Below are 25,146 nucleotides of genomic sequence, written 5' to 3' on the forward strand. Positions count from 1 at the left end.
GACTGAGCGCCTGGAACCGCGAGACCACCGCGGCCGGCTTGCAGTTTGTGTTGTACACCTCTCCGTGATGCCTCTCTTGTGTCGTCTGCATCTCTGTAACGCCCTCGCGGCTATTAATCGATCCTGCGATGAAACGCGGCGCTTTTCGTTGGGTCTTCTGTCTCTCTTCTATCGAGGCCCACGAGAAAGACAGGGCGCGGCGCGTACGTCACAGCACGTGACGCTGCAGGTCTTAACGAGTGACAGCAGCCATCTGCTGCGGGAAGCGAGTAACCGTTTCACGAGTTTAATAAAATAACTTCTAACTTCGCGTTTAAATGCTTGTGAGCTCTCGACAGCTCACGACAGTTTTAAGACCCGTAGTGGCTACCTCTTCAGTTGCATATTTATTTGCTGTGGGCCGTGCACGGGGCCGAGCGTTCGCTAAGTGCGGCGCGACAAGGCGACTAGTGTGACGTGAGACGTTCGTTGCGGGGCCCTGCTTATATTAACCCACACTAATGAGCAATTCTCAAGCATCCGTCGAACAAGTGTTTTGTAAGCCACTTCTTTCGTGAATGAATAAGGTTCTCCTTACAAACCTCAACGTGACATCTCCTTTTACTACAATAAATTTTACGTGGTCGTTAGATTTTAAGTTGCTCCGTCAGGTTGTTGTTGTTGTTGTTGTTGTTGTGGTCTTCAGTCCTGAGACTGGTTTGATGCAGCTCTCCATGCTACCCTATCCTGTGCAAGTTTCTTCATCTCCCAGTACCTACTGCAACCTACATCCTTCTGAATCTGCTCACAGTATTCATCTCTTGGTCTCCCTCTACGATTTTTACCCTCCACGCTGCCCTCCAGTACTAAATTGGTGATAACTTGATGCCTCAGAACATGTCCTACCAACCGATCCCTTCTTCTCGTCAAGTTGTGCCACAAACTTCTCTTCTCCCCATTCCTATTCAATACCTCCTCATTAGTTATGTGATCTACCCATCTAATCTTCAGCATTCTTCTGTAGCACCACATTTCGAAAGCTTCTATTATCTTCTTGTCCAAAATATTTATCGTTTATGTTTCACTTCCATATATGGCTAAATTCCATACAAATACTTTCAGAAGTATTCCGTCAGGTTATTCGTACGTATTTTGCGGTTACTGCCTTTTTCAGTGATTCATTGCCAGTAGCGTAATCGAACTGTAATTGATGCCTTCGCCTATTTATACGCAATGTGCCAAATTTATCTACGTTCAAACCCAGGTGGCAGTCCCTCACCGGGCATCGAATCCAGCGCAGTTATTCCTACGCTACAATATTTTGTCGTTTCAGTAGGCAACAGCATCTTCGTGGACCTTCCGACGTTGTTCAGTCACCCGACTGGGACTTTTCGTTTATCCAATACAGTGGCATGCAGACCTGAAGGCTACATCTACACGACTGCTCTGCAGTTCACACTTAAGTCCCTGACAGAGGGTTCATAGAGCCACTTTCACATTATTTCTCTACCTTTCCACTCTCGAATAGTGTGAAGGAAAAACGATCACTTAAATCTCTCTGTGCGAGCTCTGATTTATCTCATTTTATTACGATGATCATCTCTTCATGTGTAGGTGGGCGACAACAAAATATTTTCGCATTCGGAGGACAAAGTTGGAGACCGAAATATCGTGAAAAGAACTCACAGCAACGAAGAATACCTTTGTTTTAACGATTGCTACACCAAGTCACGTATCGTATTCGTGACGCACTCTCCCTGTTTCGAGATAATACAAAACTTTTCCGATGACCTCCGGGAACAACCATATCTAGCAATGGTCCAGTACTGCACGGCAATAGCAGAGGACGGACAGCCGAAGTGTAGGTTGTCTCTTTAGTGGATTTGTTGCATCTTCTAAGTATCCTGCCAAAAACACGCATTATACAAAAGATGGAGAACTCTAAAAGTGAGTATTTTGAGAAAAGGATGTAATGGTCAGCAATGAATATTTTGTTTCATTAATGCAAGCTATTTGCACCTTTTCGTAACTGCAGCTGTTCAGAGGGTTGTTCTGTCACTCCCAGTGCCTGCATTATAGTGGCCCATAATATTTACTGCACCGCCTCACATACACTGAGGTGGCAAAAGTCATGGAACAGCTCTTAATATCGTGTCGGACTTATTCTTGCACGGCGAAGTGCAGCAACTCGACGTGGCATGGACTCATAAACGCGCTGGAAGTCCCCTGCAAAAATATTGAGCCATGCTGCCTCTATATACGTCCATAATTGCGAAAGTGTTGACGGTGAAGGATTTTGTGAACGAACTGACCTCTCGATTATGTTCGATAAATTTTCGATAGGATTGACGTCGGGAGACCTGGGAGTCCCTAATATTCGCTCGAACTGTCCAAAATGTTCTTCGAACCAGTCGCCATCAGTTGTGGACCGGTGACATATTAGTTTATCATCCATAAAAATGATGACCAGAAATGGCTGGAAAGAAAGTAGCCTAACATAATCATTTCTAGTCAATGATCAGTTCAACTGGAACAGAGGACCCACTCCATTCCACGTAAACACAGCCCACTCCATTATGGAGCCACCACCAGCTTGGTTCAAATGGCTCTGAGCACTATGGGACTTAACATCTGAGGTCATCAGTCCCCTAGAACATAGAACTACTTAAATCTAACCAACCTAAGGACTCACACACACCCATGTCCGAGGCAGGATTCGAACCTGCGACCATAGCGGTCGCGGTTCCAGACTGAAGCGCCTAGAACCGCTCGGCCACTCTGGCCAGCCACCAGCTTGCACAGTGCCTTGTTGACAACTTGCATCCATGGCTCTACGGGGCCTGCGCCCCTCTCGAACACTGCCATAAGCTTTTATCAACTAAAATCGGAACTCATCTGAGCTGCTCACGGCTTTTCTGTCGTATGGGGTCCAACCCATATGGTCACGAACCTGGGATAGCCGCTGCAGGCGGTGTCGTGATGTTAGCAAAGGCACTCTCGTCGCTCGTCTGCTGCCGTAGCCCGTTAACGCCAGATTTCGCGACACTGTCCTAATGGAAATGCCGGTCGTACGTCCCAAATTGATTTCTGCGCGTTTCTCAGCACTGACAACTCCACACAAACGCTAACGCTCTCGGCCGTTAAGTGAAGGCCGTCGGTCACTGCGTTATCCGTGGTGAGAGGTAATACCTGAAAATTGGTATTCTCGCCGCATCCTTAACACTGTGGATCTCGGAATACCGAATTCCGTAATGATTTCCGGAAAGGAATGTCCCATGCGTCTAACTCCAACTACCATTCCGCATTGAGAGTCTATTAATTCCCATCGTGCCGCCATAATCTCGTCGGAAATCTTTTCACATGAATCGTCCGAGAACAAATGACAGTTCCTCCAATGTACTCTCCTTTTATAGCTTGCGTACGCGGTAGTACCGTCATCTGTATATCCCATGACTCTTGTCACCTCAGTGTACTCACCTTGTCCATTGTCCAATGAGATAGGCAGCTGAGCCGATACCAGGAAGATCCCTTATAGTTTGGACTGGGCTTTCACACACCAGTGACTTCACGTAAGCAATAGCAAAAAATCTACTGTGGACTTACCACGGACGGTTGTAAAGGCTGAATAAAGTCTTTCCTGACTTCAAAAATTTGTTGCTAAGAAATTATGCTAGATACTATGCCGTTTACTGCAAATGGTAGATTTCATAGAGATTGTTACGTGCTCAGTTTGTTTCCCGTGTCTGGACGACACTCAGTTTGTTTCCATGTCCTTGCCAATATCTCTTCCGCCACCGTCTCTACAGCATGTTGTTTTTGTGCCGTAAAAGTTTGCATATTAGAAACTGGTGGACACTATCCTGAACGTAACCACACAATAAAAATCAAGAGGTGCCTTGTCTGGTGAGATTGGTGGACTTGTGTGGGGCTGTCCCATCTGTCCGGGAAGCTTGCACCCCTTAACTGGTGAACATATAACTCACAGCATACTGGTGCAACATCTTGTTAAAACACTAAACATAGTCGAAATTCATGTAAGTGGGGCACAACAGGTGTAGGTAATCTGTTGCTATACTGGTAGGCACAGTGAAAAAGAACTGTTCAATAATTGTGGATTCACTGTACCACGGTATGGGGTTTCCACGACCGCTAGATCCAGACATTGAGCTTATTTATTTTGCCGAAAATGTGGAAAGTCGATTCATCGAAAAAACAAACTTGGTAAAGTAGTCACTTTGTGCATCGATACGTACCATCATGTTCCTTCTAAACTCGGAGCGTAAGGGTACTATCATCTGGTTGCAAAGTTTGCGCGTAGCGAGCGAGAGAATATGAAAATCTCACTCTTAGTTTTTGAAGGCCAGCTAGTTGCGGGTTGCGTGAAACGACGTCGGTGGGGACAGCTGAATCACCTTGTACATTTCTACGAGAGGCTGAAAATACCGCTACAGTTGTAAAGTTCTTTTATTTAAGGTTCTTTTATTTAAAGTGTCTTAAATAAAAGAACATTCTTTAGCTGTATTTTCAACCTCTGGTAAAATGCTCAGTTGCGGATGTTCCTCCGACAGGACTGTTTGCTGTATATTTCTGTTTATTCCAACAAATTCATCTATACTGCTTTCCTAGCAAAATGTAATATTTCTATGATTTGTTCGGTACTGTCCTCTACATTTCCAAGTTAGGTCATGTGAGCAGCAAAGCTTGATTTAAGTTATTTAGTCTGAATACCTCAATGTATTTTCTGTTTCCTACTAATCTGAGTCATGTAAATTCTGGAGGACGCAGACCAACTTATTGTACAAATACCAGATTTGATGTGTGGTTGTCTTAAAAGTTAAGCTATGAATTATTTCGACTTTTATTATTCTTGGAGAAACTAATCTAGATATGTTTAACACGGTTCAAGTTTAAAATCTGAGATACACTTGACCATCGTTTGATTCGTCGCCATGATAAGTGCCCAGAATTGTAATGTAAGATGCCATTCCCTCGTCTATCTGAAGCAGCGTATCCAATGCAATGGCTATGCGCTTTTTTATGGGTTGTGTTTTGGGAGTAAATGATGTGGTGGTGATAATGTTTTTCTCGTGTTGCAGTGTATGGAATTTTACCGGCCAGCACAACCTCTCGATAGGCCAGCAACGACGGGGTGAGTAAGACAAGTACTTGTCCTTAACTAAAGAGAACTTTACGGTAATCCGTGATTTACTTGTTGTGTACGTAACCGGTGTTATCCGTTCATAAGTACTGATTAGTTACACTTAATATGATTTACGAGATGCTGTGTTATGCCATTTTAATGTAAATGGGTCGCAGCGAAATGAGGTTGCACTTCCTACTTTCAATACTTGCGTACTGTGAGTGGCTGAAGGCTTAAATACTGACAGTTTCTAGCGAACACACAGCCCTGCAAACAAGAACGTAGGCCTATTTGAATCGTTCTGTGGTCGCTCGATATGTGATACTTTGAGAAGTAAAGTTTGTGTGTGTGTGTGTGTGTGTGTGTGTGTGTGTGTGTGTGTGTGTGTGTGTGTCTGTGTGTGTGTGTGTGTGTCTGTGGGTGGGTAGGAAGAAAGAGAGAGAGAGAGAGAGAGAGAGAGAGAGAGAGAGAGAGAGAGAATCCAGAATGAATATGTAACTTTGCGACGGAGTTTGAAATTTTTTCTTACTTAGATTAAAACTGCGTGCTGGACCGGGACTCGAACCCGGATATGTTGTTATTGACTGAGTTATCCAGGCGTGATTCACGATCCATCCCCACAGTTTCGCGTCTGGCTATCATTCTCTCCCGTAGCTAAGTCGTCTCTCCGAAACATCCCGCCTTCCAGTCCATCAAGGTATGCAGCTCACCCGAAATTTTAGAAAGTAGGAGAGAGGTTAAAAGACAATTCCAGTTTGCACCTCGGTTCTATTATGATCACAGCCAAACATATACGTCTATCATATAAATATGTAACTGTGTAACTGCTATTGTTGTAGACTCGAATGGGAGCAGCAGTTATCTATTTAAAGGACAGGAACATATGTTGCGAGTAAGCGATTGAAAAATGGCGCATCGCCGATATCTGCTGATCATGTGAAGTACGAGGGTTGCCCAGAGAGTAATTCAGAGCATTTTCTTCAACAATTCTTTATTCAACTTAATGAGAATTACACACACGATAGAATGGTGTTTTATCTACACACCCTATTTTTCGATGTAATCTCCATCCCACTCTATGGCCTTCCTTCAGCGCGAAACAATGGCGTGTATGACCTGTCGGTACCTATCCTTGTCCTGGTGGCGGAACCAGTGCTTCACTGCGTGAATCACCTCCTCATAGTCCTGAAAACGTCTTCAATGGCGAATGACAACATCAGCTAGCTGTGGCAGCTGTAGATGGTCTCCCCGACCTGTGCCAATCGTAGAGCTTCGCCTAACCGCCTTCTGACTACCTCACCCTCCGTGGCCAGCGACTAGCTGTACTTCTGTCGACAGCAGATGCTCCATAGACTTTGAGCAAGCGTTTGTGAATATTCCCCACGATTTCTTTCCCATCAGTGAGAAATTCAGTGTCGGCACGTTGCTCGTAACATACATAACCTACAGACGCCATTTTGAAACTGTCCTGCAGGTACGCTATCTGTCGGAAGTGACGGAAACTTGGCGCGCTCACTCTAGAGACTTCAAATAATACATATGTAAAGTTTCGCATTCGTAGTATTGTTTTCGGCTGAGAAAAAGAAATGCGGCGCATTACTTCCTGGGCATCCCGCATAATATGGTCTTTGTCGCTGATGAGTGTGCCTCCCTCCCTCTCCCCGTGTTCCAGCGGTGAGATTATGGATGCGCCCTTTGAATCCAGCGTAATAATAGTGAACTGTAGATCCTTATCTACCCGCAGGTTACATTATCTTACTGTGGCATGATTAAAATAACTTTGTGATGGACGCATCAACGAGTCGGGTGATAGGGGTAAGCCGCCAGCGAATCGTAATTTCTCGAACGCTACGAGCTCGTTACATTCTCTGTATCATACGTCCATGCGGAGACTTGTCTAGCGTGACTAGATGCGTACGCCATTACAGTCTGTCAACAACAAAGCTACCTATTCGCCTTCGATTTCTTCCTATTTTGAACAATTGAAGGACCCACGGCGTGGACAACGTTTCGTCAGCAAGGATGAGGCGACCATTATGGCGGGAAAAATTTTATTGAGCGAAATAGACAACTTTTAACAATCCACAATCGTGGGATACGACAGGTTGCTGTCCCTGCGAAAAATTTGTGGATTTCCCCGGGATCTTTTGTAAGGAATGCCACAGCCCTTTGGTAGGAATACGGTAGTACTAACGGAGACGCTGAACCCTTGCTTTCATCCAGAGTCTGAAATGACTTACATGTCAGTTACAGAGAGACCAACAGTTCAACGCGGACTGCGGTACAGCTTCGCGTTTTTCGCATTAGCGAATCATTGCCAGAGGTGGTAAATGACAGAAAAAATTCCTAGGATCAACCGGGGATCGAGATACAAACCTTTGCATTTGCATCTTCCCATCTATCCACTGATTGATGTATGTGTAATACTTGATCCTTTTCTTTTTCCCACCCGAAGGTACAAACTTTACCAATGCACCCTGTACACTTACACTTGAAACGAGATCACCGTTGGGGTTTGTCGCTCTGGTATGTCTGTAATTGAGTGCGTGTTGACGTGACAGTCTACGCAGTGGGTGGAGTGGAGTCGGTGTCATGCTTTGTGTGACGGCAGCAAGCAGCGGGCTCTGGCGGCGCGCCAGAGCGATGCGGCCTGTTCCCGGAACACAGCTTTGAACCACCCCACGCCACGGTAAGGCACACACGACGACGGCTAATTGGAAATGCCTGCCGTTCAGGCCGGGCGTTATGGGTGTCCCCGTCATACTCGCATTATCGCGGATTAAAAACCCAACAACAAATCAGAAAATCCTTTCCATACTTCATTTCATTTCTGAGTCAAACGTTCTTCGAAAGAAAAGAAGGCGTTGTAGACCATTGTTGGATGGAAGATCCTGAGGGGTAGGTTCGACCGGCTAAACGGAAAGGAAACTTTTCTTTCCGCACGTAACGGCTACTTTTCTCGCGGTGCGTTAGAACTGTGTTAAGCGCATCTGTTGAGTGTAAGTGACCGTAATAGCTGTGTGCATAGCGTGGAGTAATGTCGTGTGATGAACAGAGAAGGGACAGAGTGAAATCCGTTGCCGGTATATTACCTGATCCTCTCGAATAGTGCTAAGTGAGCCGCCGAGCTTAATGCTCCCAAACAACGGACGAATGACCACTAAGAGCGTCACATGACCTCACTGCCACGACACTGTCGCCAGCTACGGCGATCAGGAACATTACACCACCATCACCTCTCCTCCTCTTGCTACTAAAATGCTGGCGGTAAAACGTATTTCACCACCAGGATTCGAACCGTCGATCCCCCCCCCCCCCCCCAACATGCGTGCGTCAGAGACCTTTGTTACTGAGGCAGATAATTTCGTAGAAATGAAACAGAACATCCTGAAGGAACGCACAGCCATCGTTTCTGGTAGACATACTACTTATAACCTTTCGACCTAGTTTCGTAAAAATATGTACGATCAGTCCTGGAGGAACAAGATAAAGATTCATATTAGTATACGGAATAATATACAGGATGAAACTTTGAGCAGTCGTTTCAGGAACACCTTCAGAGCATTTTGGTGCAAGGTACCCTCGGTCTCCGACGCTTCGTTAAAGAGTAATAATTGAATTTACTCGATTTTCACCGCAATCGCCGTTGTTTCTATGAAAACATCTTCACAGCAGTGAAGAAGCCAGTAATATGCAGTAACCAAAGCCGGCCGGGGTGGCCGAGTGGTTCTAGGCGCTTCAGTCTGGAACCGCGCGACCATTACGCTCACAGGTTCGAATCCTGCCTCGGGCATGGGTGTATGTGATGTCCTTAGGTTAGTTAGGTTTAAGTAGTTCTAAGTTCTAGGGGACTGATGTTAAGTCCCATAGTGCTCAGAGCTATTTGAACCTTATTTTTTTTTGCAATAACTAAAATCTATTACACACGATGTAGAATAATGCAGCAACCCTCAGGCAGATGCAAAAGTACTGTGATGTGGCTGCCGTCGCTACGGGATATCTCTTCGTAACGTCGTTGTTCCATTCTCCCGTGGCATTAAGTTAACCGGTAGACGAGGTTTATATCAGCCGATTGTTCATCAGTAAATCTATCCATACTGCAGTGTGTTATTATCAAAGCCAACTATCACTGCCGGAAAAACGGAACTTGACCTGTACTTGGGAGCGAAGAGTGAAGTGGACATTATTGTTGCCAACAGCAAGTACTGAGAGGCACTGAAGCAAGTTTGTTTGCACAGCAAGACATACAGTGCGTACCATCGACATTTGCACTGTTACGCACAATTTTCAGTGTAATACAGATACAAAGCTAAATAGGGCAAGAAACCAAACGAAAAGCAGTAACTCTGTAACGAGCCGACGGAATACTCAGAAGGTGTCCCCGAACGACCTCTGAAAGTTCGTTAATGGAGTTATGGTTCACCCTGTACACAAGGCAATTCTACAACTTCCATTAATATCATCGCGACAGCGAGAAATTGAAATTTAGAAGGGTGGTCAGGCTGGAGGTTTAGTATAACCAACCTGTTCTCGGCAATCATGGAAGAAAAATTTCAGATGGTTAAACCGGGAGCACGAAGGAGGCAAACGAAATTGAAGGTGCATTTTGCAACAAGTGCTTCTGTTTTGGTATGCCAGGAAGATCCTCAGATATATTAGGAGGCAGTCAAATGGAAACGAGACATTAAGCAAGTAAGTAAACTGTTCATTATTTCAAAAGTAATCCCCATAAGTGTTAGTATATACATCTCACTGTGAGACACGATGGTCCTTGCCTGCATGGGAAAATGTTATCGTTTGCCTATGGAACCATGATTCTACTAGCCGTGCACCTCGTCGTGTGAAACAAATCGACTGCTGCAAATGCCTTTCTTCAGGGCTCCAAAGATATGGAAATTGCCTGGGGAGAGATCGGGACTGCGTAGAGGATGTGAAGGGGTTCCCAGCGAAACTTTCGCGGCATAGTCGAAACAGCCTTGGGAGATCATGCAACGGAATGGTGTCATCTGTGAACATTCCTGGACTTTTGGCTATTGCAGGATTATGTTCTCCCAAGTGTTGTCAATAAACCGAAGTCGACCATTCGCCTTCTCTACAACCGTCATTATATTGTCGATACTTCCATATCGCAGTGCAACGTTACGCCTAGATAGTTAATCGACGTCACCGTATCAAGTAACACACAAGTAGTGCTATAATCCAGTACTTTTTCCTACGAGTTTTTCCGACTTGTCTGTGTCCGCAGTTCGCGTTGCTACCACTGGGTCCCGGGGTCGATTCCCGACCGGTTTGAGGATTTTCTCTGTCCGGGAACTGGGTGTTTGTATTCTCCTCATCATTTCATCATCATCCTCATCACTTGTGACAGTGGCTACATTGGACTGTCAAAAATTGGGACTTTGCACGGGCTCTGATAACCGCGCAGTTGAGCGCCCCGTAAACCAAACATCATTACCATCTACTCAACTGCATTAACTTACGTTTTTCTACTTTTAGAACAAGCTGTCCTTCATCACGCTAAACAGAAATTCTGCAAAAATCATCGTCTATTCTCCGACAGTCGTCAATGACGACACTTTCCCATATAACGCCACTCATAAGCAAACAGTCGCAGATTGCAGCTCACCCTATCCGTCAGATCACTGATATACAGAGAGAGAGCTAGAACGAACTCATCCTACGCCAGTGGCGCATTCCTGAGAGAACGTAAACATCTCCATTTACTAATAAGTAGAGTATAAATGCGAGCCTTTCTTCAGTTTGTGTTGGTCGTCGGTTCTGCTTTTAAATTTCTTTCTCCACTGCATTGAGAAGCCAGCAAAAAGCGCAAAAAACGCATGTGCGAAGTTCTGGAATGATGCTAAGGAAAGTTGGAGTTGCAATTCAGTGTTAAGCGCACTTATCTTCACACATTGCACGCTTACGTACAAATTTCGGAACTCGATTACTGCTTTTCCTACGCCATTTTGCTTATTTTATCAAAAATAATTCGCTAGCAATGTAAAATAATCCTCTCTGAATATCAAACTTTTGTATGGTGTCACTATTATGGTTTCGTACCCTCTGTGCAGGCTGTTGGCGCCAAAAAACGATAACGTAGCGTGCATACGCCATGCTCGTTATCTCCGTTGCTGCCTCTGGTTCCCGGGTTCGATTCCCTGCCGGGTTGTCTATTCTCTTCTCCCGGGGACTAGGTGTTTGTGCTGCCCTCATCATTCCATCATCGTTCGGGAAAGTAACGAGACCGGAGAGTGAAAAGATTGGGAATTTGAACGGGCGCTGATAACACGCTGTTGAGCGCCCCGCACGCCAAATATCATCATGATGCTAGTTATCTCGTGTTCCCTTCCGTTCCTTCTAGTGTAAACGATCGCTTGTTCACATATACAAGCGACTGCTCGTTCACTTGTGTTTCGCTTCCATTCGCTCCGTTGTAAACCAGACTTTAACTCTGGTCCACAGGATTAGGCAGTGACCAGCCTGCCATTTTCAGGCTGAAGGAAGCCTCCTTCCTGCTGAAAATCGGCCATGCTATCCACAGTTACAAGCACGAACCCAAGTGCGAACAGGTAACTGTACGTTACAGATTTATCACTGACGTTGCTGACACACTCACTACGTGGCTGGCGCCAGATTTACACGCAGGCACGTGACGCGCGCCCTCCTCTAGTAGTCGATTCCGACCAGTTAGGCGCTCGCGTGCTAGGGAGCGCGCTTCTCTTCGCTGTGTCGCTTCGCTGCGACAGCTGTGCGACGTGACGTAACGAGGTGCGGAGAGCCAAACCGGGCCCCAAGGACGCAGCTCGGCGCTGGCTTGTCGTGTCCCACAAACAGACCGGCGCTATGCTTTACGGCCTCTGCGCGGTATACAAGCTGCGCGCGCGCGCCTTATACAGTCCAAACACGGCGCCATCGGCCCGCTAATCTCGCCGACACTTTATTGCACGCTGTTGAAGGCTTCAAACAACGGCGCCGTAACGCTACGGCTCAGCTGCGAACTCCCATTTCGATTTTATCGCTTCTCTCGTATTTTCTGCTACGTTTCAAAAGCATATCTTAATCTCCCGGTACACTCGGTAACACAAGCTTCAGAGCAGGAGTTCCCACATAAAACACTGCCACAGGCTCGTGTTTTTGTGCATATAAGAATATCTGTAGATATCTATGGCAATAGAGCAGTACTGGTATCCCAAAGAAGCAGCACGACTATTCCCCCCCCCCCCCCCCTACTCCCTCCCTCGATTCTTTAAGGAATAGAACTCCCTGGTGTAAAACAGCTAGTTTTTATCGCATCTCGATGTTTATGACGTGATGTCTCCTGAATTTTTTGTCGTGCAATGATATAATTTTGAAGGACATTCGGTATTATATGAAGATACTGCCGGCAAAATGTGTTTCGAATGAAGTTAATCGTAAAGAAGTAATAAATCGGAACTTCAAGCATGATGCTGTAGTTTTAATGTATAAACATCGAAAATGTATTTAGCAATAAACTTGTTCTCTTTCGTATTTTGTGGGGGTGTCAGCGACAAAGAGTTACGAAAAGGTTGTTGAAATTATTTTTAAAGTTTGTTGCAAGTCGCCAAGTGCTGTCATTCTCAAATACTGGATAAATGTAGTGTGGGTAATTTGCCCGCTCTGAGTTACAATGCCTCAGGACACGTACACGAGTTATAACTTTAATGCTTCATGTAACTGTGTTAAACCTTTAAGGTAAGATTACACCTCTTAATCATTTGAGTGTCAACATGGCCTAACCAGCGGAACAATGAAATAAATGTCGGTGTGTACTCTTCGGGAATAGTAATCAGTAAAACTACTCAACTTATTTTGTATTTCCAAGTACATCCTGAGTTATGGGGTGGAAAATATTCACATCAATGAATCAGGGAAACAAAATCGTAGTAGTATTTTCACTGGTAAGTTTGAAAAAAATCTGCAGGAATTTATCAATGTCAACTTTCGTTATTTAACATATACCCCCAGGAGGAAGACGTATCCAAAGGAAATGGGTTCACAACCAACTCGACACCAAGCATCCGCATAAATTCAGATTTACAGCGACCATAGTATCAGAGTCAGTTTCACGGCATCCGTGAAATGATTCTTCAAGAGAAAGCAAACAGCCTACCCTACGTCCTGGAATCTTACTAGCATATACAGGGTGTTACAAAAAGGTACGGCCAAACTTTCAGGAAACATTCCTCACACACAAAGAAAGAAAGTATGTTATGTGGACATGTGTCCGGAAACGCTTACTTTCCATGTTAGACCTCATTTTATTACTTCTCTTCAAATCACATTAATCATGGAATGGAAACACACAGCAACAGAACGTACCAGCGTGACTTCAAACACTTTGTTACAGGAAATGTTCAAAATGTCCTCTGTTAGCGAGGATAGATGCATCCACCCTACGTCGCATGGAATCCCTGGAGAATGGCGTATTGTATCACAGCCGTCCACAATACGAGCACGAAGAGTCTCTACATTTGGTACCGGGGTTGCGTAGACAAGAGCTTTGAAATGCCCCCATAAATCAAAGTCAAGAGGGTTGAGGTCAGGAGAGCGTGGAGGCTATGGAATTGGTCCGTCTCTACCAATCCATCGGTCACCGAATCTGTTGTTGACAAGCGTACGAACACTTCGACTGAAATGTGCAGGAGCTCCATCGTGCATGAACCACATGTTGTGTCGTACTTGTAAAGGCACATGTTCTAGCAGCACAGGTAGAGTATCCCGTATGAAATCATGGCGGTGAATCGAGGAAGTACAGTACATACTGACGAAACTGTATGAGCTCTGACATGGAAATTAAGCGTTTCCGGACACATGTCCACATAACATCTTTTCTTTATTTGTGTTTGAGGTATGTTTCCTGAAAGTTTGACCGTACCTTTTTGTAACACCATATATATAAATCGGAGTAGACACATTTTTAAATAACTTTAATTATCTGTATTATTTATTGTGATATTCTGTTATAATTTTCGGTTCGATCGTTTCCGATTTAGGGTTCCCTACATGAAATTAACACATTTGCCCTTCTTCGTCATCCCCGAAAGTATGTACGATCACCACACACACACACACACACACACACACACACACACACACACACACACCCTATCTTCGTATTCTTCGGGCAGTTAACTACAGTCACACAGAATTAGTGAAATAACAATTTCCGATTTCGGCTGTAATTGTGGTTCTTTTCGATTATTGGTTTCGCTGCTATACCATGTTTAAGCGTCAGTTGACGTGTGTGTGAGCGGAAGCAATCCAGCCACCGTGATATGGCGGGCAACGGTTTTACGGGCAATCAGTTGCTGGTGTTATTACTTGTTAGGTGATTGCCGTTGCTATGACTGAGTTTTATGACGGTTGACTCAAAATGGGTGGCGTTCTCGTTTCAGTTACAACTTTTAAAATGGATTTTATACTACTTGTCCTACGTTAAATGTTTGCCCACTATCTGCTGGCGGCTAAATAGCTTGTTCTCACTTACCGCTTAAAAGCAGAATAATAGGTTAATTTGGTCAACAGTCCAAGAAAAATAATTGTTACAGAAGAAGGCGACAAATGTAATCATTTAACTGTAACTATTACTGCTGCATCTCGGTATATCATAATGTAGATGTTTCGGGTTCTATTCCTAACGAGCATAGCTGATTTTTCTGTGATTTAAAGGTCTGGTGTTGGGTCGCTCAACTTCGGGAGGAAAAATGACAAACGCTTGATAAATAAGCTCCGAAATACAACGAAGAGCCAAAGAAACTGGTACACCTGCCTGATATCGTGTAGGGCCGTCGCGTGCACGCATAAGTGCCGAAACACGACGTGGCGTGGACTCGACTAATGTCTGCAGTAGTGCTGGAGAGAACCAACACCATGAATCCTGCAGGTCTGTCCATAAATCCGGAAGAGTACGAGGGGGTGAGATATCTGTTGAACAGTACGTTGCAAGGCATCCCAGATGTGCTCAGTAATGTCCTTGTCTGGGAAGTTAGATGGCCAGCGGAAGAATGTTCTTGGGGCCACTCTGTAGCAATTGTGGACGTGTGGAGTGTCGCATTGTCCTGCTGAAAATGCCCAAGTCCGTCGAAATGCCTAATGTACATGAATGGGTGCAGGTGATCAGACAAGATGCCTAGGTACGTGTCATCAGAGTCATATCTAGACGTATCAGGGGTCCCATATTACTCCAACTACAAACGTCCCACCCCATTACAGACCCTCCACCAACTGGAACTGTCCCCTGCTGACATGCAGGGTCCGTGGATTCATGAGGATGTCTCCATACCCGTACGTGTCCATCCGCTCAATACAATTTGAAAAGATAATTGGCCGACCAGACAACATGTTTCCAATCATCAACAGTCCAGTGTCAGTGTTGAAGGGCCCAGGCGAGGCGTAAAGGTTTGTGTCATGCAGTTATCAAGGATACACCACTGGGCCTTCAACTCCGAAAGCCCACTGTCGATGATGATTCGTTGAATGGTTCGCATGCTGACACTTCTTGATAGCCCAGCACTGAAATCTGCAGCTGTTTGCGAAAGGATTGCACTTGTGTCACGTTGAACGATTCTCTTCAGTCGTCGTTGGTCTCGGTCTTGTAGGATCTTTTTCCGGCCTCAGCGATCGGAGATTTGATGTTTTTACCGGAATCCCGATATTCGCGGTACACTCGTGAAAATTCCCACTTCACCGGTACATCGGAGATGCCGTGTCCCATCGCTCACGCACCGACTATAACACCACGTTCAAACTCTCTTAAATCTTGAAAACCTGCAATTATAGCAGCAAGAACCGATCTAACAACTGCGTGAGACGCTCTTTGTCTTATATAGGCGTTGCCGACCGCATCGCCGTATTCTGCCTGTTTACATATCTGTTTATTTGAGCCGGCCGATGTGGCCGAGCGGTTCTAGGCGCTTCAGTCTGGAACCGCGCGACCGCTACGGTCGCAGGTTCGAATCCTGCCTCGGGCATATATGCGTGTGATGTACTTAGGTTAGTTAGGTTTAAGTAGTTCTAAGATCTATGTGACTGATGACCTCAGATGTTAAGTCCCATAGTGCTCAGAACTATTTGAACCATTTTTTCTGTTTTTGAATACACATGCCTATACCAGTTTCTTTGACACTTCATTGTAGAAATGTTAAGAGCGCAAGGCTTGCACTAGCCTTGTAGCCACACGCCTTCGTTTTCACTCATAGTGTAGAGCAGCATTGGGAGGTGCACAGATGGCATTATACACTATGTGATCAAAAGTATCCGGATACCCCAAAAACATACGTTTTTCATATTAGGTACATGTTAGTGCCACCCACTGCCAGGTACTCCGTATCAGCGACCTCAGTAATAATTAGACATCGTGATAGAGCAGAATGTGGCGCTCCGCGGAACTCACGGATTTCGAACGTGGTCAGGCGATTGGGTGCAACTTGTGTCATACGTCTGTACGCGAGATTTCGACACTCCTAAACATCCCTGTGTCCACTGTTTCCAATGTGACAGTGAAGTGGAAACGTGAAGGGACACATACAGCACAAAAGTGTACAGGCCGACATCGTCCGTTGACTGACAGAGACCGCCGACAGTTGAAGAGGGTCGTAATGTGTAATAGGCACACCACCACATAGGAATTTCAAAATGCAGCATAATCCAGTGCATGTACCACGACAGTTAGGAGGGAGGTGAAAAAATTTGGATTTCATGGTCGAGCGGCTGCTGACAAACCACACATCTCGCTGGTAAATGCCAAAAGACGCCTCGCTTGGTGTAAGGAGCGTTAGCATTGGACGATTGAACAGTGGAAAAAAGTTGTGTGGAGTGAGGAATCGCGGTACGCAATGTGGCGATCCGAAGGCAGTGTGTGGATCTGGCGAATGCTCGATGAACATCATCTGACAGCATGTGTAGTGCCAACAGTAAAATTCGAAGGCGATGGTGTTATGGTGTGGTCGTGGCACTGTCACAGCTCAGGACTACATTGCTGTTTTAAGCACTTTCTTTCTCCCCACTGTTGAAGAGTAATTCGAGGATGGCGACTGCATATTTCAACACGATCCAGCACCTGTTCATAAAGCACGGCCTGTAGCGGAGTGGTTACACGACAATAACATCTGGCCTGGCCTACACAGAGTCGTGACCTGAATCCTATAGAAGTCCTTTGGGATGTTTTGGAACGCCGACTTCGTGCCAGGCCTCACCGGCCGACATCGATACCTCTCCTCAGTGCAGCACTCCCTAAAGAATGGGCTGACATTCTCCAAGAAACTTTCCGGCACCTGATTGTACGTATACCTGCGAGAGTGGAAGCTGTCCTGAAGGCTAAGGATGGGCCAACACTGTATGGAATTCGAGCATTACCCATGGAGGGCGCCACGAACTTGTAAGTCATTTTCAGCCAGGTGTTCGGATACTTTTGATCACATAGAATCATTTTATGTTGTTGTTGTTCTTGTTGCTATTGTTTTCAGTTCGCAGAGCGGTTTTATGTCGTGCTACACGCTACTCTGTACTGTGCAAGCCTCCTCATCTCTTCGTAGCTACTGCAACCTATATCCACTGGAACCTGCTTACTGCAGTCAAGTTTTGCTTTCTCCCTAAACTTTTTACTTCCCACAGTTCCCTGCATCATAAAATTGACGGCTCCACGTTCTATCAACCGATCACTCCCTTTAGTCACTATTCTTACGTAGCCGCACATTTCGACAGCTTCTCTTCTTTTCTTAACTGATTATTGTCCGCATATCACTTCCGTACAAGGCTACACTCTATACAAATACCTCCAGAAAGACTTGTGAATTGTTATTCGGTATTAAAATTTCCTTTTCGGAAATAGTTTTATTGATACTTGCCTGTCCTCATTTTGTATGCTCCCTGCAGTTATTTTGCTGCCCAAATAACAACCCTAATCGACTACTTTTAGTGTCTGATTTCCTGTCGACTCCCCTCGTCCACTGACCCCGTGTATGGATGGCGCGATTCTCCGGCTGTGGTAGTGGGGGTAGCTTGCACTCGAGACTCGAGTGGCGGGCCACTGTCTGCGCTCCACCTTCGCCATGCTCGGTGTTCTGTTTCCGCTGCGTTTGGAAAAAATGATTCAAATGGCTCTGAGCACTGCGGGACTTAACTTCTGAGGTCATCATTCCCCTAGAACTTAAAGCTACTTAAACCTAACCAACCTAAGCACATCACACACATCCATGCCCGAGGCTGGATTAGAACCTGGACCGTAGCGGTCGCGCGGTTCCAGACTGTAGCACCTAGAACCGCTCGGCCACACCGGCCGGCTGCGTTTGGAGGCTACCGAAATGTAGCTACACGAGAACTTCATGAACAAGGATATTGGGTCAAGCGTGGGCTGCGGCACTAAAAATTCTCAAAACAGTGAAAACGAGAACGACGAAGGTAGGGCGCAGACTGCAGACAGCCACTGTGCTGCCGAGCGCGAGCTACCTTCTGGGGTCAAGGCTACGTGCAGCGAGTTGTATCGTGCCAATAAATTTCCAAGGTACGCGTTTACAACCGGTCCTTGTAAAACGCTGCCAAAAGGGAGGAAAAAAAAAGCCCTGGACAGTTGGCCTGAACAGTCGGTCCTCCAGCTGAGCTGGAGGCAGTACAGCGATTTCCGCCTGTGCGTGACCTCTCAAGTTTATACAGGGTATAGCACGTGCGACGCCAGCGACACCACCAGCGTTGGCGGAACCACTGCCTGGCGGGCAGCCTGCGATCGTCACATGGTCGGGAACTTGCTCCTCTTCAGCTGCAGCTTACCGTGGCCGCTGGGGAAACGATGCGTTCCAGGCGACTGGAAAAACAAGCCGTTCATTTTCATTTTCTGTAGTTCGCTGCTTATCTTCATATTATTTTAGAGCTCGGGTAATCGCATTCAAAATTCCACATGGTGAACAAAATCTTCCGCACTGTCTGTGAAAATAGCTCTGTTAAAAATTCACTACCGATTTCGCCTTATTAGAATTGCGTTTTCAGGTGACCTGTAGAAGAAATTAAAACATTACAAACCTGCAATGGTTTTCAAAGAGATGTGTACTACCATAAAGCGCATTATGTCAATGAGAGCTGAGTACTGACGTATTTTTAGAAAATCATGGCGCGGCAAAGTGGTTGCTTGCAGCCAAGTCCCATCGTTCATCGTCTAGATAAAACCGATAGCACGATAAAAGTGGTTGCCTGTGATTCAGCTGACTGCGATCGCGCAGCACCTGTAAGTAATAGGAAGCCGGATAAACCTATCTAAATTACTGGCTCCCGTATTATTGCGCGAACTAACTAAAAACATCACATTAAGATGTCCTAACTTCGACAGACAAATGTAATAGAGTCTTGAAAATTTTAAACATAACAGAAGTGCACTGCATAAATTACACTGATGGGTCGGTATTACAGCCGGACGTTCGAGTTCTCCCTAGCCGGCCCCGGTGGTCTCGCGGTTCTAGGCGCGCAGTCCGGAACCGTGCGACTGCTACGGTCGCAGGTTCGAATCCTGCCTCGGGCATGGATGTGTGTGATGTCCTTAGGTAAGTTTGGTTGAAGTAGTTCTAAGCGCTAGGGGACTGATGACCACAGCAGTTGAGTCCCATAGTGCTCAGAGCCATTTGAGTCCTCCCTAGGGCATGGGTGTAAGTCTTGTCCTTAGCGTTATGTTAGTTTAACTAGTGTGTAAGTCTAGGGACCAATAACCACAGCAGTTTGGTCCGTTAGGAATTCACACACATTTGAACATTTTTGGTATTACGAGCCACGTGTGCGAGGTGGCGCTGGCGATTGTGTAGCACCGAACTGGTGATGCTGTCTACGACGGGAGCTGACTTTACAGTGCGTGAGTCTTACGTACTATTACGTGTTATGTCGTCACTGAGAATTCTTCTTTTAATACAGTTAAAACCGGTTACAAACTTTGCAATATAAATTAATACAACGCTGAAAAAACTTAGCTGACAATATGAATATTTTTTCAGTGCTACAGTGCACCTTTTTTTTATTAGCAAACCTATCCGTAGTATTGTAAGGTGTAACACTTTAATGCAGATGCGTGTATTTAAATTTTTTCTTCATATACTGTAAATATTGTATTTCGATTGACTTATAAGCCTTAAAAGATATTTGTATATGTAAAGAACGTTTATTGAGCCGTGTAAATTATAATGTAAATAACTGTAATTTATACTGAATCAATACTACGAGGGTCGGTCAAAAAGTAATGCCTCCCATTTTTTTCTACTTAAAAAAATTAAGTTAAGTGAAAAATTTGAATTGGGCGCCATTCCTCAAACCTTCTGCAATCCACTGCAGTAGTAACTTTCTGTGTCAACAGGTGGCAGCACAGCAGAAGTTTGTAAGATGGCCGACATCGATGTTCGTTTGAGACAGCGTTGTGTGATTGAATTCTTGAATGCAGAAGGTGAAACGCCCATACGCATTCATGAAAGACTGAAGAAGGTGTATGGTGTTGTGACAGTGGATGTCAGCACTGTTAGACGATGGGTTCGTCGTTGTAAGGAAGCTGAAGGGCAAACACCGTTGACTGACGGAAAGCGGAGCGGCAGGCCGGTGAGTGCAGTGACTCCACACAACATTCAGCAAGTTGATGACATCATTCGTAGCGACCGTCGGGTGACTGCAGACGAAGTGTGTCGCATCATTTCTCTTAGTAAAGGCAGTGTGATCACGATTATTAAACAATTGGGGTACTCAAAAGTTTGTGCACGGTGGGTTCCAAGAATGTTAACCGATCAGAATAAAGAGGCAAGGAAAACAATAGCCTCCCAACACTTGCAGCGCTTCCGTTTGGAGGGAGATGAGTTTCTGAAAAAAATTCTGACCGGGGACGAAACATGGGTGCATTTTTTTGAACCCGAATCAAAGAGGCAGTCAGTGGAGTGGCGTCACACAAGCTCGCCGAGGAAGAAAAAATTCAAAACTGTGCGATCGGCAGGGAAAGTTATGGCAACAGTTTTCTGGGATACAGAGGGTGTGATTCTGGTTGATTTTTTGGAGCAGGGATGCACAATAAATTCTGTTCAATACGTCACAACCCTCAAAAAACTTAAAGCACGTCTTCAGCGAGTTCGCCCAACAAAATCAATGGCAGATGTTCTTCTTTTGCATGACAATGCAAGACCACACACCAGTCGTCACACCTCTGACGAGATTGTCAAAATTGGATGGGAAGTTTTGCCTCATCCCCCATACAGCCCTGACCTGGCACCATCAGACTTCCATCTGTTCGGGCCACTAAAAGAAGCTCATCGTGGGATTCATTTTGAAGATGAGGAGGCCGTCAAAACATCGGTGCGTCAATGGCTTAGGAAGCAGAGCTGTGATTTTTACCGTGCTGGGATACATGCCCTTGTTCAAAGATGGACCAAAACTGTAGAGATGGGCGGAGATTACATTGAAAAATGACAAAATGATCCTCAATGTTGTGGTTTTCAACCTATGTAATTGCATTTAAATTTCCTGACAATTAAACGTAGAAAAAAAAATAGGAGGCATTACTTTTTGACTGACCCTCGTACTTAGAGACATCTATCAAAGTGGTATGGCAGGAGCTGTGAAGGAGTGGTAAGGTGCCGGGCTATCATGAATTCAGAAATTCTTTAAACAAATTTATTAACAACAATTCTTACTCAACAGTTATTAGAAAACATTGTCTTTTATCCCAAAGCAATTATTGCATCAATTAAAAGTTTCAACCCAAGCTTGATAGCTATGTGTGATAGAAAATTTAAAATGCCCAGGACCTATTTCAAAATGCATGTGGTAACATTTAAACAGATTTACATAAACAAACTGACAGCAATTCGGACCTAAAAACAGTATTCAAATAAATCGAGTTTAACCAAAGCGCTGAAATGCATAACAAAGTACAGCGGCACCTCCGCAAGTTTTGTGCACTTTTTTTATGATGCCATAGTTTCAAATTTGCTCAGTTGCTGTACAGGAGAACTACACAATTTCTAACAATTACGTGCAAACTTCTTCAAATGAAGGCCCAATTAAGATGCGTGAATTATTCAATTACAAAGGTAATTACTTAAGAACAAATCTGCAGCATCAGAATTCATCCGCTGCTACCCCAGTGGATTTACAGAGCGGCAATCTTGCCACATTATTTTATTTCATAAGTCAGTCTTACGCACATTTCCTGGCAATACATTACATACATCATTAAATTGGAGTAATAAGACCTGAAATATAAAGCTGTTACCACTGGTCCCACACATGCATACAAATAATGGGTCACACCATGGTAAACTCAGTGACAGACTTGTAACATGAACAGTTAAAATAAATAACTGACCAGACACGATATACTGGAACTAATGGTGCCCCGCAAGAGCAGATTCAATTACAATTTTGCAAGACGAACAACTAAACCACATATATGGGCAAATACTCGAAGTTGCTCAGCTTCATGTAGAGTTATAAGTCCTCGTGCGTCAATGCGGCCAGGGCGCAGTGACAAAATAGTAACGGCTGACTGCTGTACAGACCTCCAGCCATTGCTTTAACCGCCGACCTCCTTGGCGCAACACCAGTATTGTGCAAGCAAAAGGAGAACTCCTTTCCAAATTACAACTTGCCAAGCAACGGCTCTCAACTACAACTTTTTTCCGCTGCACGAGACATGCCGCCTCGCTGACAACATTCGCACCATAAGACATTCTGGTAAAGAGATCCTACACAAATCAGCGAATCCACCAGAGAGGCACAAAGTCTAAAAATACCAAACTTCGCGAGGCGTAGCGCCGACCGCGCGCGGCACTTGGTTGCGGACTGTGACGTGATCGGACGCGCGAGTTGCGTGCTAACTCAGTGTGAGGAGGAGTTTTAATTAGCGGCACGATAGCAAATGACGAGAGTGGGCAGATGAAAAGGCAGCTCCGTCCACATAAAGATCCAATTCCGCCAGTGGTCATTGCTAAGTAAATCTGTGTTCGCAAATTTTGTCTGGAGCTACTGCAGCATTGTCGATGACGGCTACGGCCTCATATCTTCAACAACAACGAACGACTGTAAGACGGTTCCACTTCAAAATTATTAGAATTGTAACGGCATTACCAAGAGATATTGGTGAACTTTTCGTTTTAATAATAATTACTGCATAAACTTAAAAGCTGTAACCTAATAATTATCCCAAGTCATTATTACTAAGTAGGTCCCACGTCCTTTCCTGTTGTTGAAACAATCCGAGTGTCGTTTATTTGAAAGGAAAGAAATATATCAAAATGAGTATTAGAGCCAGTTCGTTTCTGAATTTTTTAGTAATTTTGAAAACAGAAGTAAAAGTATTCACTGTTGAGATAAATATTGTTTAAAGGGAAAGTTATTCTTGCAGATCGAAAGTAAATTAAATTATCTGAAACTACATTAATTCGTGGCACTTCAAACTAAAGATTTTACTTACAAGAAAAAAATTATTCGTACTTTCTAATTTTACGTAAACTTGTGATGCTGTTTTTGTATTGACCTGGTTCATATTTCGCCGTTGCAATTGTGTTGATATTAGGTGGCAGTTCTAAACTCAGTTGAAGTTTTCTTTCGTGTTTCATTGCCAATTCCCAAGTTAGAAAAAGTGAGTAAACGCGTCTGTTTAGCATGGCAGTAGGGAGTCTCCAGTTAGGCTGTGTGAGATTAATTTATTCCAGTTTCATTTGACTATGTTTGATAAAGAGTGTAGTAACAACTGAAATTATTTCACATTGTTATTTCTCGTGTTTAGTTACTGCAATGGTATGTGTTTGCCGCATGTATTCATATTATTCCTTACTCATTAGTGTTCGCAATTTTAATTACTTAGTGAACAGACAGTGCACAATTGGACTGGCGGCCGTTTTTGCATTTATTAGTAAAGGCTATTGTTTTGCATCCCGAGTCCCTCCGTCTCATTTTGGTCGGAACAACATGTGAATTATTGCGTAATTTTTTATAATTGAATTAAATTTAACTGAAAGTAGAGTAGGCGGAATAAGTTGTCCTCAGAGATAACTTGTTGTAAACTTCTCCCTCTCTAATAGCTGCTTCGTGTTCGTTCAGAAACTATACCGTTGCCAAATTTTACTTCCTGTTAGGCACACGCGAACACGGTCTAACATATTTTCGCAAAACCCTGTTATGTGAAGGGGGAAGTTCCAAGGCCATATAAAGAATGCAATGTTGTGACAAAATTTCAAAGTAATCGAAGAATGTAGCGTAATCGAAGAATGTAGCGCCTCTTTATAATAGTAAAGATAATACTCATACAACACAAACATATAATAAAAGTGCAGGAATACAGCAGTAAATTTATAACTACAAAACTGTTGTCAACAAAAGGATAACTCATACACGAGCATTTTACGTTTTGGAAGCACTGCATCGCAGGAAGTCCATGCGGTGTCTACTAACTCATGTTTGAAACACTTCCCCCAGGATTTGTCACCTGGATCAAGTGCAAGGGCATGCAACAGAGTAACGAGAAGACTACGGCGCCGAAAACGCGTTTTATGAAAAAATGACACGTTGAATGTTTTCTGTTTCCGCTCTTCAATTATCAACCCAGGTTTTTCACGGTACTGCTTTTAAATACACATATTCTCTGCATGTGCAATATGTAACTTTAATGTTCATGATTGATTCCAGTTTAACGACTTGAAAATGACTTAAAAGTCGAAATCTGCTGTTATGGAAATTATAGTAACAGTAGAAGTCAATGGTGAACATTAACTGATACAAAAATTTAACGGGACTGTAATCCCGACACAAATACGGTACAACTGTGTGGAAAGTACTGTTTTGATCTATGGGTACGGCTACCTCTTGGTGGCACAGATAAAGAGGTCGCTGCTGATCATCGGCGAGGCGGGCTGTCGGTTCATTATTAGTCCAGGGCGCCCGCAGGTGCTACCGCTAGGCACTTGTTCCACCCAAAAGCTCCGACAGCTTCGCAGGACGCTGCCGAGATCTGCGGACAGGTGGCGTGGCGTGGCGTGCCGAGTCGGCGCCCCTCGACA

The 25,146-nt window shown here is 44.5% G+C and overlaps 1 protein-coding gene across 1 annotated transcript in view; it reads left to right on the forward strand.

Annotated features, from left to right (window-relative positions):
* The window catches only part of LOC126336785 (uncharacterized), a 1,589,831-nt gene that overhangs the window by 566,112 nt on the left and 998,573 nt on the right, over window positions 1–25,146 (forward strand). The window contains exon 3 of the mRNA XM_050000805.1: window positions 5,076–5,128. The gene's annotated coding sequence lies outside the window, so the exon portion shown is untranslated. The remainder of the gene's footprint in view (window positions 1–5,075; window positions 5,129–25,146) is intronic.

Source organism: Schistocerca gregaria, chromosome 2 (genome assembly GCF_023897955.1).
Source record: "Schistocerca gregaria isolate iqSchGreg1 chromosome 2, iqSchGreg1.2, whole genome shotgun sequence".
NCBI lineage: Eukaryota > Metazoa > Arthropoda > Insecta > Orthoptera > Acrididae > Schistocerca > Schistocerca gregaria.